The sequence below is a fragment of the Rhinatrema bivittatum genome, chromosome 6 (genome assembly GCF_901001135.1).
Source record: "Rhinatrema bivittatum chromosome 6, aRhiBiv1.1, whole genome shotgun sequence".
Lineage (NCBI taxonomy): Eukaryota > Metazoa > Chordata > Amphibia > Gymnophiona > Rhinatrematidae > Rhinatrema > Rhinatrema bivittatum.
The window spans coordinates 286554379-286569574 of NC_042620.1; the positions used below are offsets into that span (position 1 = coordinate 286554379).

The 15196-nt window shown below is 40.7% G+C and overlaps 9 non-coding genes across 9 annotated transcripts; all 9 read right to left on the reverse strand.

Moving 5' to 3' along the window:
- Nucleotides 1-1380: 1380 nt before the first annotated feature.
- Nucleotides 1381-1453, reverse strand: TRNAR-UCG. The gene has a single exon. It is a non-coding gene; the product is annotated as a tRNA-Arg (tRNA).
- A 2945-nt stretch (nucleotides 1454-4398) lies between these two features.
- TRNAR-UCG lies at nucleotides 4399-4471 on the reverse strand. Its single transcript has one exon. It is a non-coding gene; the product is annotated as a tRNA-Arg (tRNA).
- A 1371-nt stretch (nucleotides 4472-5842) lies between these two features.
- Nucleotides 5843-5915, reverse strand: TRNAR-UCG. Its single transcript has one exon. It is a non-coding gene; the product is annotated as a tRNA-Arg (tRNA).
- A 1372-nt stretch (nucleotides 5916-7287) lies between these two features.
- On the reverse strand, nucleotides 7288-7360 carry TRNAR-UCG. Its single transcript has one exon. It is a non-coding gene; the product is annotated as a tRNA-Arg (tRNA).
- Nucleotides 7361-8730: 1370 nt separating this feature from the next.
- TRNAR-UCG lies at nucleotides 8731-8803 on the reverse strand. The gene has a single exon. It is a non-coding gene; the product is annotated as a tRNA-Arg (tRNA).
- A 1373-nt stretch (nucleotides 8804-10176) lies between these two features.
- On the reverse strand, nucleotides 10177-10249 carry TRNAR-UCG. Its single transcript has one exon. It is a non-coding gene; the product is annotated as a tRNA-Arg (tRNA).
- A 1371-nt stretch (nucleotides 10250-11620) lies between these two features.
- TRNAR-UCG lies at nucleotides 11621-11693 on the reverse strand. The gene has a single exon. It is a non-coding gene; the product is annotated as a tRNA-Arg (tRNA).
- A 1371-nt stretch (nucleotides 11694-13064) lies between these two features.
- On the reverse strand, nucleotides 13065-13137 carry TRNAR-UCG. Its single transcript has one exon. It is a non-coding gene; the product is annotated as a tRNA-Arg (tRNA).
- A 1371-nt stretch (nucleotides 13138-14508) lies between these two features.
- On the reverse strand, nucleotides 14509-14581 carry TRNAR-UCG. The gene has a single exon. It is a non-coding gene; the product is annotated as a tRNA-Arg (tRNA).
- Between the last annotated feature and the right edge of the window lie 615 nt (nucleotides 14582-15196).

Genomic DNA, 15196 nt, shown 5'->3' on the forward strand with positions numbered 1-15196 from the left:
CACACAGTCAGGGTTAGCTGCTTCATTCTGATCCGAAGTCAGATGCCCTTTCCAAAATGCTACAGGAACTTTGTTGGCCCTATCTGATGTCATAAGAAATGTATGATTTCATCCAACACCAATCTTTTCACATCAGTTCCATAAATTTTGAAGAAAATACTGATTCCTTTTCGAAAGTCTGGAATTCTCTCTGCAATTTATCCTGCCTGTTTAAATAGAAAGGTATTCTAGCCTACAAAAGCCTTGTAAATTTACAGCTGTCGGAAAGATTTCTTTCCATTATTCATTTTTTTATCCTGCAACAGTGCACTTCCTCGTTAAAACCCCCTTTGCCTCAATCAAATAGAAGAGGTAGGATTTTAAATGTTTCTACTGGGAAAAAAGTTCAGAAACAAAGGAGCACTCTGGGGTGTCCTTTTAATATACAGTCCCTTTTTACTGCTGCCCCAGTCTCTTATTTCCAGTCATAACCTCTCTCCAAATTTTTCACAGGAGAATGTTGTCTTCAAATTCAAATTGTTTTAGTAGTTTCCACATTCTTTTTTGTCTCCATGGATGGAGATTTGTAATGACAAGCAGAGATCTGAATGCCAGGTAAGACATTTCAATGTATTTCATAGAACAAGGGCAGGGATGCTAGTGTGGTTCTGCCTGATCTGTCCTATTATAGAAATATGTCTCTTCTATAGAAAAGAAGAAACAAGGCAGTTTGTTTACAGATATGTGTCTAGGTGCACTTTCACAGTATCATAGTCTACACAATTGTCTTGAATTTTCCACCTATAGTTTGACAGACCACTGGAGAAAGGAATACTTGCTGTACCCTTAACAGGTCTCCTGATCGGAATCTGGAACATCTATTCCTTTTGCCTATTTGTACCCTATTTCTGATTGATATATTACAGGAAAAATGTTGCAATCAACCCAAACCTACTGTAGTCCAATATGTTGAGATTTTGTAGAAAAAATCAATTTTCCTCGATAGCATAGTGGAAAATTGTGATTTTCATAAGACCTGGTGATGCTACATAACCATTAATCTTTAGCACTGGAGTGGAAAGTTGAGAAAAGTATCTAGATATGACTCACCTAACAGCACCTGTTTTTTTCTTCCTACTGTAGGATGCAAATGGATTCACTCTTTCTTAACTTCTAGCTTGGGAAGCTAAGCATACTCTGCCAAGTTAGAAAAGCCTCATGAGAACTGACATTTTCTTTCAGGCACTGAGTGAGAAGTATTGGAGATGAGATAGAAATCATCCGTGCATTGTAAATAATCACTGCTAATACGTTGTGAATCTCAATGCGTAATGCTTCTTCAGCCGACCCGTTCTGATGTTCATAGTAAGCACTTTCCTAAAGGAGCAAAATTTGCTTTTTCGACCATGAAGGGACTTGAACCCTTAATCTTCTGATCCGAAGTCAGACGCCTTATCCATTAGGCCACACGGTCAGGGTTAGCTGCTTCATTCTGATCCGAAGTCAGATGCCCTTTCCAAAATGCCACAGGAACTTTGTTGGCCCTATCTGATGTCATAAGAAATGTATGATTTCATCCAACACCAATCTTTTCACATCAGTTCCATAAATTTTGAAGAAAATACTGATTCCTTTTCGAAAGTCTGGAATTCTCTCTGCAATTTATCCTGCCTGTTTAAATAGAAAGGTATTCTAGCCTACAAAAGCCTTGTAAATTTACAGCTGTCGGAAAGATTTCTTTCCATTATTCATTTTTTTATCCTGCAACAGTGCACTTCCTCGTTAAAACCCCCTTTGCCTCAATCAAATAGAAGAGGTAGGATTTTAAATGTTACTACTGGGAAAAAAGTTCAGAAACAAAGGAGCACTCTGGGGTGTCCTTGTTACGCCTGGGCTGAGTTCAGGGGTAGTGAACACCACCCAAAGGGGTGGCTCCAGGTGGAGAGAGACAGGGATGGCTGGAAACCGTGGCTGGGTCAGGGGCAGACAGCAAGAAGCAGTGTCTGGGTCTAGGCTGGGTCAGGGCAGGCGGCAGAGCAAGGCAGGTCAGAAGGCCCATAGGCCACACACCGTAAGCGGGGCAAGGCAGGCCAGAAGGCCCGTAGGCCACACACACACAGAAGGCCCGTAGGCCACACACCTGTAAGCGGGGCAAGGCAGGTCAGAAGGCCCGTAGGCCACACACACACACACAGAAGGCCCGTAGGCCACACACCGTAAGCGGGGCAAGGCAGGTCAGTAGGCCCGTAGGCCACACACACACAGAAGGCCACACACACACAGAAGGCCCGTAGGCCACACACCGTAAGCGGGGCAAGGCAGGTCAGTAGGCCCGTAGGCCACACACACACAGAAGGCCACACACACACAGAAGGCCCGTGGGCCACACACCGTAAGCGGGGCAAGGCAGGTCAGTAGGCCCGTAGGCCACACACACACAGAAGGCCACACACACACAGAAGGCCCGTGGGCCACACACCGTAAGCGGGGCAAGGCAGGTCAGTAGGCCCGTAGGCCACACACACACAGAAGGCCCGTAGGCCACACACAGTAAGCAGGGCAGAGAGCCCGTAGGCCAAACACACACAGACAATAGAGCAGAGGGCCCGTAGGACCGCATGCACAGTAAGCAAGGCAGGGTAGGGCAGAAGGTCCGAAGACCATACACAGCACAAGGTAGAAGGCCCGAAGGCCGCGCAGGGCAAGGCAAGACAAGACAAGACAAGGTAAAAGGCCCGAAGGCCGCGCAAGGCAAGGCAAGACAGAAGGCCCAAAGGCCACGCAAGGCAAGGCAAGACAGAAGGCCCAAAGGCCGCGCAAGGCAAGGCAAGACAGAAGGCCCAAAGGCCGCGCAAGGCAAGGCAGAAGGCCCGAAGGCCGAGCAAGGCAAGACAGAAGGCCCGAAGGCCACACAAGGCAAGGCAAGACAGAAGGCCCGGAGGCCGCGCAAGGCAAGGCAAGACAGAAGGCCCAAAGGCCACGCAAGGCAAGACAGAAGGCCCGGAGGCCGCGCAAGGCAAGGCAAGACAGAAGGCCCGGAGGCCGCGCAAGGCAAGGCAAGGCAAGACAGAAGGCCCAAAGGCCGCGCAAGGCAAGGCAAGGCAAGACAGAAGGCCCAAAGGCCACACAAGGCAAGGCAAGACAGAAGGCCGGAGGCCGCGCAAGGCAAGGCAAGGAAAGGCCCGAAGGCCACGCAAGGCAAGGAAAGGAAAGGCCCGAAGGCAGGGCAAGGCAAGACAAGGTAGAAGGCCCGAAGGCCACGCAAGGCAGGCTAGAGCAGGGAGCCCAGGTGAGCTCGATGCCGAAGCACCGAGGCAACTGTCAGGCAGGGTTATAAGGGCACACCCAGAGCATAGAGTGGACAGAGGAGATGGACTGGGCCTGTCAGGAAAGCCAGCTCTAGAGGGACCCCTGGTGGTGAGGCGGTTGCACAGCAGCCACAGCCGTAACAGTCCTTTTAATATAAAGTCCCTTTTTACTGCTGCCCCAGTCTCTTATTTCCAGTCATAACCTCTCTCCAAATTTTTCACAGGAGAATGTTGTCTTCAAATTCAAATTGTTTTAGTAGTTTCCACATTCTTTTTTGTCTCCATGGATGGAGATTTGTAATCACAAGCAGAGATCTGAATGCCAGGTAAGACATTTCAATGTATTTCATAGAACAAGGGCATGGATGCTAGTGTGGTTCTGCCTGAACTGTCTTATTATAGAAATATGTCTCTTCTATAGAAAAGAAGAAACAAGGCAGTTTGTTTACAGATATGTGTCTAGGTGCACTTTCACAGTATCATAGTCTACACAATTGTCTTGAATTTTCCACCTATAGTTTGACAGACCACTGGAGAAAGGAATACTTGCTGTACCCTTAACAGGTCTCCTGATCGGAATCTGGAACATCTATTCCTTTTGCCTATTTGTACCCTATTTCTGATTGATATATTACAGGAAAAATGTTGCAATCAACCCAAACCTACTGTAGTCCAATATGTTGAGATTTTGTAGAAAAAATCAATTTTCCTCGATAGCATAGTGGAAAATTGTGATTTTCATAAGACCTGGTGATGCTACATAACCATTAATCTTTAGCACTGGAGTGGAAAGTTGAGAAAAGTATCTAGATATGACTCACCTAACAGCACCTGTTTTTTCTTCCTACTGTAGGATGCAAATGGATTCACTCTTTCTTAACTTCTAGCTTGGGAAGCTAAGCATACTCTGCCAAGTTAGATAAGCCTCATGAGAACTGACATTTTCTTTCAGGCACTGAGTGAGAAGTATTGGAGATGGGATACAAATCATCCGTGCAGTGTAAATAATCACTGCTAATACGTTGTGAATCTCAATGCGTTATGCTTCTTCAGCCGACCCGTTCTTATGTTCATAGTAAGCACTTTCCTAAAGGAGCAAAATTTGCTTTCTCGACCATGAAGGGACTTGAACCCTTAATCTTCTGATCCGAAGTCAGACGCCTTATCCATTAGGCCACACGGTCAAGGTTAGCTGCTTCGTTCTGATCCGAAGTCAGATGCCCTTTCCAAAATGCCACAGGAACTTTGTTGGCCCTATCTGATGTCATAAGAAATGTATGATTTCATCCAACACCAATCTTTTCACATCAGTTCCATAAATTTTGAAGAAAATACTGATTCCTTTTCGAAAGTCTGGAATTCTCTCTGCAATTTATCCTGCCTGTTTAAATAGAAAGGTATTCTAGCCTACAGAAGCCTTGTAAATTTACAGCTGTCGGAAAGATTTCTTTCCATTATTCATTTTTTTATCCTGCAACAGTGCACTTCCTCGTTAAAACCCCCTTTGCCTCAATCAAATAGAAGAGGTAGGATTTTAAATGTTACTACTGGGAAAAAAGTTCAGAAACAAAGGAGCACTCTGGGGTGTCCTTTTAATATACAGTCCCTTTTTACTGCTGCCCCAGTCTCTTATTTCCAGTCATAACCTCTCTCCAAATTTTTCACAGGAGAATGTTGTCTTCAAATTCAAATTGTTTTAGTAGTTTCCACATTCTTTTTTGTCTCCATGGATGGAGATTTGTAATGACAAGCAGAGATCTGAATGCCAGGTAAGACATTTCAATGTGTTTCATAGAACAAGGGCAGGGATGCTAGTGTGGTTCTGCCTGATCTGTCCTATTATAGAAATATGTCTCTTCTATAGAAAAGAAGAAACAAGGCAGTTTGTTTACAGATATGTGTCTAGGTGCACATTCACAGTATCATAGTCTACACAATTGTCTTGAATTTTCCACCTATAGTTTGACAGACCACTGGAGAAAGGAATACTTGCTGTACCCTTAACAGGTCTCCTGATCGGAATCTGGAACATCTATTCCTTTTGCCTATTTGTACCCTATTTCTGATTGATATATTACAGGAAAAATGTTGCAATCAACCCAAACCTACTGTAGTCCAATATGTTGAGATTTTGTAGAAAAAATCAATTTTCCTCGATAGCATAGTGGAAAATTGTGATTTTCATAAGACCTGGTGATGCTACATAACCATTAATCTTTAGCACTGGAGTGGAAAGTTGAGAAAAGTATCTAGATATGACTCACCTAACAGCACCTGTTTTTTTCTTCCTACTGTAGGATGCAAATGGATTCACTCTTTCTTAACTTCTAGCTTGGGAAGCTAAGCATACTCTGCCAAGTTAGAAAAGCCTCATGAGAACTGACATTTTCTTTCAGGCATTGAGTGAGAAGTATTGGAGATGGGATACAAATCATCCGTGCAGTGTAAATAATCACTGCTAATACGTTGTGAATCTCAATGCGTTATGCTTCTTCAGCCGACCCGTTCTTATGTTCATAGTAAGCACTTTCCTAAAGGAGCAAAATTTGCTTTCTCGACCATGAAGGGACTTGAACCCTTAATCTTCTGATCCGAAGTCAGACGCCTTATCCATTAGGCCGCACGGCCAGGGTTAGCTGTTTCACTCTGATCCGAAGTCAGATGCCCTTTCCAAAATGCCACAGGAACTTTGTTGGCCCTATCTGATGTCATAAGAAATGTATGATTTCATCCAACACCAATCTTTTCACATCAGTTCCATAAATTTTGAAGAAAATACTGATTCCTTTTCGAAAGTCTGGAATTCTCTCTGCAATTTATCCTGCCTGTTTAAATAGAAAGGTATTCTAGCCTACAAAAGCCTTGTAAATTTACAGCTGTCGGAAAGATTTCTTTCCATTATTCATTTTTTTATCCTGCAACAGTGCACTTCCTCGTTAAAACCCCCTTTGCCTCAATCAAATAGAAGAGGTAGGATTTTAAATGTTACTACTGGGAAAAAAGTTCAGAAACAAAGGAGCACTCTGGGGTGTCCTTTTAATATACAGTCCCTTTTTACTGCTGCCCCAGTCTCTTCTTTCCAGTCATAACCTCTCTCCAAATTTTTCACAGGAGAATGTTGTCTTCAAATTCAAATTGTTTTAGTAGTTTCCACATTCTTTTTTGTCTCCATGGATGGAGATTTGTAATGACAAGCAGAGATCTGAATGCCAGGTAAGACATTTCAATGTGTTTCATAGAACAAGGGCAGGGATGCTAGTGTGGTTCTGCCTGATCTGTCCTATTATAGAAATATGTCTCTTCTATAGAAAAGAAGAAACAAGGCAGTTTGTTTACAGATATGTGTCTAGGTGCACTTTCACAGTATCATAGTCTACACAATTGTCTTGAATTTTCCACCTATAGTTTGACAGACCACTGGAGAAAGGAATACTTGCTGTACCCTTAACAGGTCTCCTGATCGGAATCTGGAACATATATTCCTTTTTGCCTATTTGTACCCTATTTCTGTTTGATATATTACAGGAAAAATGTTGCAATCAACCCAAACCTACTGTAGTCCAATATGTTGAGATTTTGTAGAAAAAATCAATTTTCCTCGAAAGCATAGTGGAAAATTGTGGTTTTCATAAGACTTGGTGATGCTACATAACCATTAATCTTTAGCACTGGAGTGGAAAGTTGAGAAAAGTATCTAGATATGACTCACCTAACAGCACCTGTTTTTTTCTTCCTACTGTAGGATGCAAATGGATTCACTCTTTCTTAACTTCTAGCTTGGGAAGCTAAGCATACTCTGCCAAGTTAGAAAAGCCTCATGAGAACTGACATTTTCTTTCAGGCATTGAGTGAGAAGTATTGGAGATGGGATACAAATCATCCGTGCAGTGTAAATAATCACTGCTAATACGTTGTGAAACTCAATGCGTTATGCTTCTTCAGCCGACCCGTTCTTATGTTCATAGTAAGCACTTTCCTAAAGGAGCAAAATTTGCTTTCTCGACCATGAAGGGACTTGAACCCTTAATCTTCTGATCCGAAGTCAGACGCCTTATCCATTAGGCCACACAGTCAAGGTTAGCTGCTTTGTTCTGATCCGAAGTCAGATGCCCTTTCCAAAATGCCACAGGAACTTTGTTGGCCCTATCTGATGTCATAAGAAATGTATGATTTCATCCAACACCAATCTTTTCACATCAGTTCCATAAATTTTGAAGAAAATACTGATTCCTTTTCGAAAGTCTGGAATTCTCTCTGCAATTTATCCTGCCTGTTTAAATAGAAAGGTATTCTAGCCTACAGAAGCCTTGTAAATTTACAGCTGTCGGAAAGATTTCTTTCCATTATTCATTTTTTTATCCTGCAACAGTGCACTTCCTCGTTAAAACCCCCTTTGCCTCAATCAAATAGAAGAGGTAGGATTTTAAATGTTACTACTGGGAAAAAAGTTCAGAAACAAAGGAGCACTCTGGGGTGTCCTTTTAATATACGGTCCCTTTTTACTGCTGCCCCAGTCTCTTATTTCCAGTCATAACCTCTCTCCAAATTTTTCACAGGAGAATGTTGTCTTCAAATTCAAATTGTTTTAGTAGTTTCCACATTCTTTTTTGTCTCCATGGATGGAGATTTGTAATGACAAGCAGAGATCTGAATGCCAGGTAAGACATTTCAATGTATTTCATAGAACAAGGGCAGGGATGCTAGTGTGGTTCTGCCTGATCTGTCCTATTATAGAAATATGTCTCTTCTATAGAAAAGAAGAAACAAGGCAGTTTGTTTACAGATATGTGTCTAGGTGCACTTTCACAGTATCATAGTCTACACAATTGTCTTGAATTTTCCACCTATAGTTTGACAGACCACTGGAGAAAGGAATACTTGCTGTACCCTTAACAGGTCTCCTGATCGGAATCTGGAACATCTATTCCTTTTGCCTATTTGTACCCTATTTCTGATTGATATATTACAGGAAAAATGTTGCAATCAACCCAAACCTACTGTAGTGCAATATGTTGCGATTTTGTAGAAAAAATCAATTTTCCTCGATAGCATAGTGGAAAATTGTGATTTTCATAATACCTGGTGATGCTACATAACCATTAATCTTTAGCACTGGAGTGGAAAGTTGAGAAAAGTATCTAGATATGACTCACCTAACAGCACCTGTTTTTTCTTCCTACTGTAGGATGCAAATGGATTCACTCTTTCTTAACTTCTAGCTTGGGAAGCTAAGCATACTCTGCCAAGTTAGAAAAGCCTCATGAGAACTGACATTTTCTTTCAGGCACTGAGTGAGAAGTATTGGAGATGGGATACAAATCATCCGTGCAGTGTAAATAATCACTGCTAATACGTTGTGAATCTCAATGCGTTATGCTTCTTCAGCCGACCCGTTCTTATGTTCATAGTAAGCACTTTCCTAAAGGAGCAAAATTTGCTTTTTCGACCATGAAGGGACTTGAACCCTTAATCTTCTGATCCGAAGTCAGACGCCTTATCCATTAGGCCACACGGTCAAGGGTTAGCTGCTTTCCTTCTGATCCGAAGTCAGATGCCCTTTCCAAAATGCTACAGGAACTTTGTTGGCCCTATCTGATGTCATAAGAAATGTATGATTTCATCCAACACCAATCTTTTCACATCAGTTCCATAAATTTTGAAGAAAATACTGATTCCTTTTCGAAAGTCTGGAATTCTCTCTGCAATTTATCCTGCCTGTTTAAATAGAAAGGTATTCTAGCCTACAAAAGCCTTGTAAATTTACAGCTGTCGGAAAGATTTCTTTCCATTATTCATTTTTTTATCCTGCAACAGTGCACTTCCTCGTTAAAACCCCCTTTGCCTCAATCAAATAGAAGAGGTAGGATTTTAAATGTTACTACTGGGAAAAAAGTTCAGAAACAAAGGAGCACTCTGGGGTGTCCTTTTAATATACGGTCCCTTTTTACTGCTGCCCCAGTCTCTTATTTCCAGTCATAACCTCTCTCCAAATTTTTCACAGGAGAATGTTGTCTTCAAATTCAAATTGTTTTAGTAGTTTCCACATTCTTTTTTGTCTCCATGGATGGAGATTTGTAATGACAAGCAGAGATCTGAATGCCAGGTAAGACATTTCAATGTGTTTCATAGAACAAGGGCAGGGATGCTAGTGTGGTTCTGCCTGATCTGTCCTATTATAGAAATATGTCTCTTCTATAGAAAAGAAGAAACAAGGCAGTTTGTTTACAGATATGTGTCTAGGTGCACTTTCACAGTATCATAGTCTACACAATTGTCTTGAATTTTCCACCTATAGTTTGACAGACCACTGGAGAAAGGAATACTTGCTGTACCCTTAACAGGTCTCCTGATCGGAATCTGGAACATCTATTCCTTTTGCCTATTTGTACCCTATTTCTGATTGATATATTACAGGAAAAATGTTGCAATCAACCCAAACCTACTGTAGTCCAATATGTTGCGATTTTGTAGAAAAAATCAATTTTCCTCGATAGCATAGTGGAAAATTGTGATTTTCATAAGACCTGGTGATGCTACATAACCATTAATCTTTAGCACTGGAGTGGAAAGTTGAGAAAAGTATCTAGATATGACTCACCTAACAGCACCTGTTTTTTTCTTCCTACTGTAGGATGCAAATGGATTCACTCTTTCTTAACTTCTAGCTTGGGAAGCTAAGCATACTCTGCCAAGTTAGAAAAGCCTCATGAGAACTGACATTTTCTTTCAGGCACTGAGTGAGAAGTATTGGAGATGAGATAGAAATCATCCGTGCATTTTAAATAATCACTGCTAATACGTTGTGAATCTCAATGCGTAATGCTTCTTCAGCAGACCCGTTCTGATGTTCATAGTAAGCACTTTCCTAAAGGAGCAAAAATTGCTTTTTTGACCATGAAGGGACTTGAACCCTTAATCTTCTGATCCGAAGTCAGACGCCTTATCCATTAGGCCACACGGCCAGGGCTAGCTGCTTCAGTTCTGATCCGAAGTCAGATGCCCTTTCCAAAATGCCACAGGAACTTTGTTGGCCCTATCTGATGTCATAAGAAATGTATGATTTCATCCAACACCAATCTTTTCACATCAGTTCCATAAATTTTGAAGAAAATACTAATTCCTTTTCGAAAGTCTGGAATTCTCTCTGCAATTTATCCTGCCTGTTTAAATAGAAAGGTATTCTAGCCTACAGAAGCCTTGTAAATTTACAGCTGTCGGAAAGATTTCTTTCCATTATTCATTTTTTTATCCTGCTACAGTGCACTTCCTCGTTAAAACCCCCTTTGCCTCAATCAAATAGAAGAGGTAGGATTTTAAATGTTACTACTGGGAAAAAAGTTCAGAAACAAAGGAGCACTCTGGGGTGTCCTTTTAATATACGGTCCCTTTTTACTGCTGCCCCAGTCTCTTATTTCCAGTCATAACCTCTCTCCAAATTTTTCACAGGAGAATGTTGTCTTCAAATTCAAATTGTTTTAGTAGTTTCCACATTCTTTTTTGTCTCCATGGATGGAGATTTGTAATGACAAGCAGAGATCTGAATGCCAGGTAAGACATTTCAATGTGTTTCATAGAACAAGGGCAGGGATGCTAGTGTGGTTCTGCCTGATCTGTCCTATTATAGAAATATGTCTCTTCTATAGAAAAGAAGAAACAAGGCAGTTTGTTTACAGATATGTGTCTAGGTGCACTTTCACAGTATCATAGTCTACACAATTGTCTTGAATTTTCCACCTATAGTTTGACAGACCACTGGAGAAAGGAATACTTGCTGTACCCTTAACAGGTCTCCTGATCGGAATCTGGAACATCTATTCCTTTTGCCTATTTGTACCCTATTTCTGATTGATATATTACAGGAAAAATGTTGCAATCAACCCAAACCTACTGTAGTCCAATATGTTGAGATTTTGTAGAAAAAATCAATTTTCCTCGATAGCATAGTGGAAAATTGTGATTTTCATAAGACCTGGTGATGCTACATAACCATTAATCTTTAGCACTGGAGTGGAAAGTTGAGAAAAGTATCTAGATATGACTCACCTAACAGCACCTGTTTTTTCTTCCTACTGTAGGATGCAAATGGATTCACTCTTTCTTAACTTCTAGCTTGGGAAGCTAAGCATACTCTGCCAAGTTAGAAAAGCCTCATGAGAACTGACATTTTCTTTCAGGCATTGAGTGAGAAGTATTGGAGATGGGATACAAATCATCCGTGCAGTGTAAATAATCACTGCTAATACGTTGTGAAACTCAATGCGTTATGCTTCTTCAGCCGACCCGTTCTTATGTTCATAGTAAGCACTTTCCTAAAGGAGCAAAATTTGCTTTCTCGACCATGAAGGGACTTGAACCCTTAATCTTCTGATCCGAAGTCAGACGCCTTATCCATTAGGCCACACGGTCAAGGTTAGCTGCTTCAGTTCTGATCCGAAGTCAGATGCCCTTTCCAAAATGCTACAGGAACTTTGTTGGCCCTATCTGATGTCATAAGAAATGTATGATTTCATCCAACACCAATCTTTTCACATCAGTTCCATAAATTTTGAAGAAAATACTGATTCCTTTTCGAAAGTCTGGAATTCTCTCTGCAATTTATCCTGCCTGTTTAAATAGAAAGGTATTCTAGCCTACAAAAGCCTTGTAAATTTACAGCTGTCGGAAAGATTTCTTTCCATTATTCATTTTTTTATCCTGCAACAGTGCACTTCCTCGTTAAAACCCCCTTTGCCTCAATCAAATAGAAGAGGTAGGATTTTAAATGTTACTACTGGGAAAAAAGTTCAGAAACAAAGGAGCACTCTGGGGTGTCCTTTTAATATACAGTCCCTTTTTACTGCTGCCCCAGTCTCTTCTTTCCAGTCATAACCTCTCTCCAAATTTTTCACAGGAGAATGTTGTCTTCAAATTCAAATTGTTTTAGTAGTTTCCACATTCTTTTTTGTCTCCATGGATGGAGATTTGTAATGACAAGCAGAGATCTGAATGCCAGGTAAGACATTTCAATGTGTTTCATAGAACAAGGGCAGGGATGCTAGTGTGGTTCTGCCTGATCTGTCCTATTATAGAAATATGTCTCTTCTATAGAAAAGAAGAAACAAGGCAGTTTGTTTACAGATATGTGTCTAGGTGCACATTCACAGTATCATAGTCTACACAATTGTCTTGAATTTTCCACCTATAGTTTGACAGACCACTGGAGAAAGGAATACTTGCTGTACCCTTAACAGGTCTCCTGATCGGAATCTGGAACATCTATTCCTTTTGCCTATTTGTACCCTATTTCTGATTGATATATTACAGGAAAAATGTTGCAATCAACCCAAACCTACTGTAGTGCAATATGTTGCGATTTTGTAGAAAAAATCAATTTTCCTCGATAGCATAGTGGAAAATTGTGATTTTCATAATACCTGGTGATGCTACATAACCATTAATCTTTAGCACTGGAGTGGAAAGTTGAGAAAAGTATCTAGATATGACTCACCTAACAGCACCTGTTTTTTCTTCCTACTGTAGGATGCAAATGGATTCACTCTTTCTTAACTTCTAGCTTGGGAAGCTAAGCATACTCTGCCAAGTTAGAAAAGCCTCATGAGAACTGACATTTTCTTTCAGGCATTGAGTGAGAAGTATTGGAGATGGGATACAAATCATCCGTGCAGTGTAAATAATCACTGCTAATACGTTGTGAATCTCAATGCGTTATGCTTCTTCAGCCGACCCGTTCTTATGTTCATAGTAAGCACTTTCCTAAAGGAGCAAAATTTGCTTTCTCGACCATGAAGGGACTTGAACCCTTAATCTTCTGATCCGAAGTCAGACGCCTTATCCATTAGGCCACACAGTCAAGGTTAGCTGCTTCGTTCTGATCCGAAGTCAGATGCCCTTTCCAAAATGCCACAGGAACTTTGTTGGCCCTATCTGATGTCATAAGAAATGTATGATTTCATCCAACACCAATCTTTTCACATCAGTTCCATAAATTTTGAAGAAAATACTGATTCCTTTTCGAAAGTCTGGAATTCTCTCTGCAATTTATCCTGCCTGTTTAAATAGAAAGGTATTCTAGCCTACAAAAGCCTTGTAAATTTACAGCTGTCGGAAAGATTTCTTTCCATTATTCATTTTTTTATCCTGCAACAGTGCACTTCCTCGTTAAAACCCCCTTTGCCTCAATCAAATAGAAGAGGTAGGATTTTAAATGTTACTACTGGGAAAAAAGTTCAGAAACAAAGGAGCACTCTGGGGTGTCCTTTTAATATACAGTCCCTTTTTACTGCTGCCCCAGTCTCTTATTTCCAGTCATAACCTCTCTCCAAATTTTTCACAGGAGAATGTTGTCTTCAAATTCAAATTGTTTTAGTAGTTTCCACATTCTTTTTTGTCTCCATGGATGGAGATTTGTAATGACAAGCAGAGATCTGAATGCCAGGTAAGACATTTCAATGTGTTTCATAGAACAAGGGCAGGGATGCTAGTGTGGTTCTGCCTGATCTGTCCTATTATAGAAATATGTCTCTTCTATAGAAAAGAAGAAACAAGGCAGTTTGTTTACAGATATGTGTCTAGGTGCACTTTCACAGTATCATAGTCTACACAATTGTCTTGAATTTTCCACCTATAGTTTGACAGACCACTGGAGAAAGGAATACTTGCTGTACCCTTAACAGGTCTCCTGATCGGAATCTGGAACATCTATTCCTTTTGCCTATTTGTACCCTATTTCTGATTGATATATTACAGGAAAAATGTTGCAATCAACCCAAACCTACTGTAGTCCAATATGTTGAGATTTTGTAGAAAAAATCAATTTTCCTCGATAGCATAGTGGAAAATTGTGATTTTCATAAGACTTGGTGATGCTACATAACCATTAATCTTTAGCACTGGAGTGGAAAGTTGAGAAAAGTATCTAGATATGACTCACCTAACAGCACCTGTTTTTTTCTTCCTACTGTAGGATGCAAATGGATTCACTCTTTCTTAACTTCTAGCTTGGGAAGCTAAGCATACTCTGCCAAGTTAGAAAAGCCTCATGAGAACTGACATTTTCTTTCAGGCATTGAGTGAGAAGTATTGGAGATGGGATACAAATCATCCGTGCAGTGTAAATAATCACTGCTAATACGTTGTGAATCTCAATGCGTTATGCTTCTTCAGCCGACCCGTTCTTATGTTCATAGTAAGCACTTTCCTAAAGGAGCAAAATTTGCTTTCTCGACCATGAAGGGACTTGAACCCTTAATCTTCTGATCCGAAGTCAGACGCCTTATCCATTAGGCCACACGGTCAAGGTTAGCTGCTTCGTTCTGATCCGAAGTCAGATGCCCTTTCCAAAATGCCACAGGAACTTTGTTGGCCCTATCTGATGTCATAAGAAATGTATGATTTCATCCAACACCAATCTTTTCACATCAGTTCCATAAATTTTGAAGAAAATACTGATTCCTTTTCGAAAGTCTGGAATTCTCTCTGCAATTTATCCTGCCTGTTTAAATAGAAAGGTATTCTAGCCTACAGAAGCCTTGTAAATTTACAGCTGTCGGAAAGATTTCTTTCCATTATTCATTTTTTTATCCTGCAACAGTGCACTTCCTCGTTAAAACCCCCTTTGCCTCAATCAAATAGAAGAGGTAGGATTTTAAATGTTACTACTGGGAAAAAAGTTCAGAAACAAAGGAGCACTCTGGGGTGTCCTTTTAATATACGGTCCCTTTTTACTGCTGCCCCAGTCTCTTATTTCCAGTCATAACCTCTCTCCAAATTTTTCACAGGAGAATGTTGTCTTCAAATTCAAATTGTTTTAGTAGTTTCCACATTCTTTTTTGTCTCCATGGATGGAGATTTGTAATGACAAGCAGAGATCTGAATGCCAGGTAAGACATTTCAATGTATTTCATAGAACA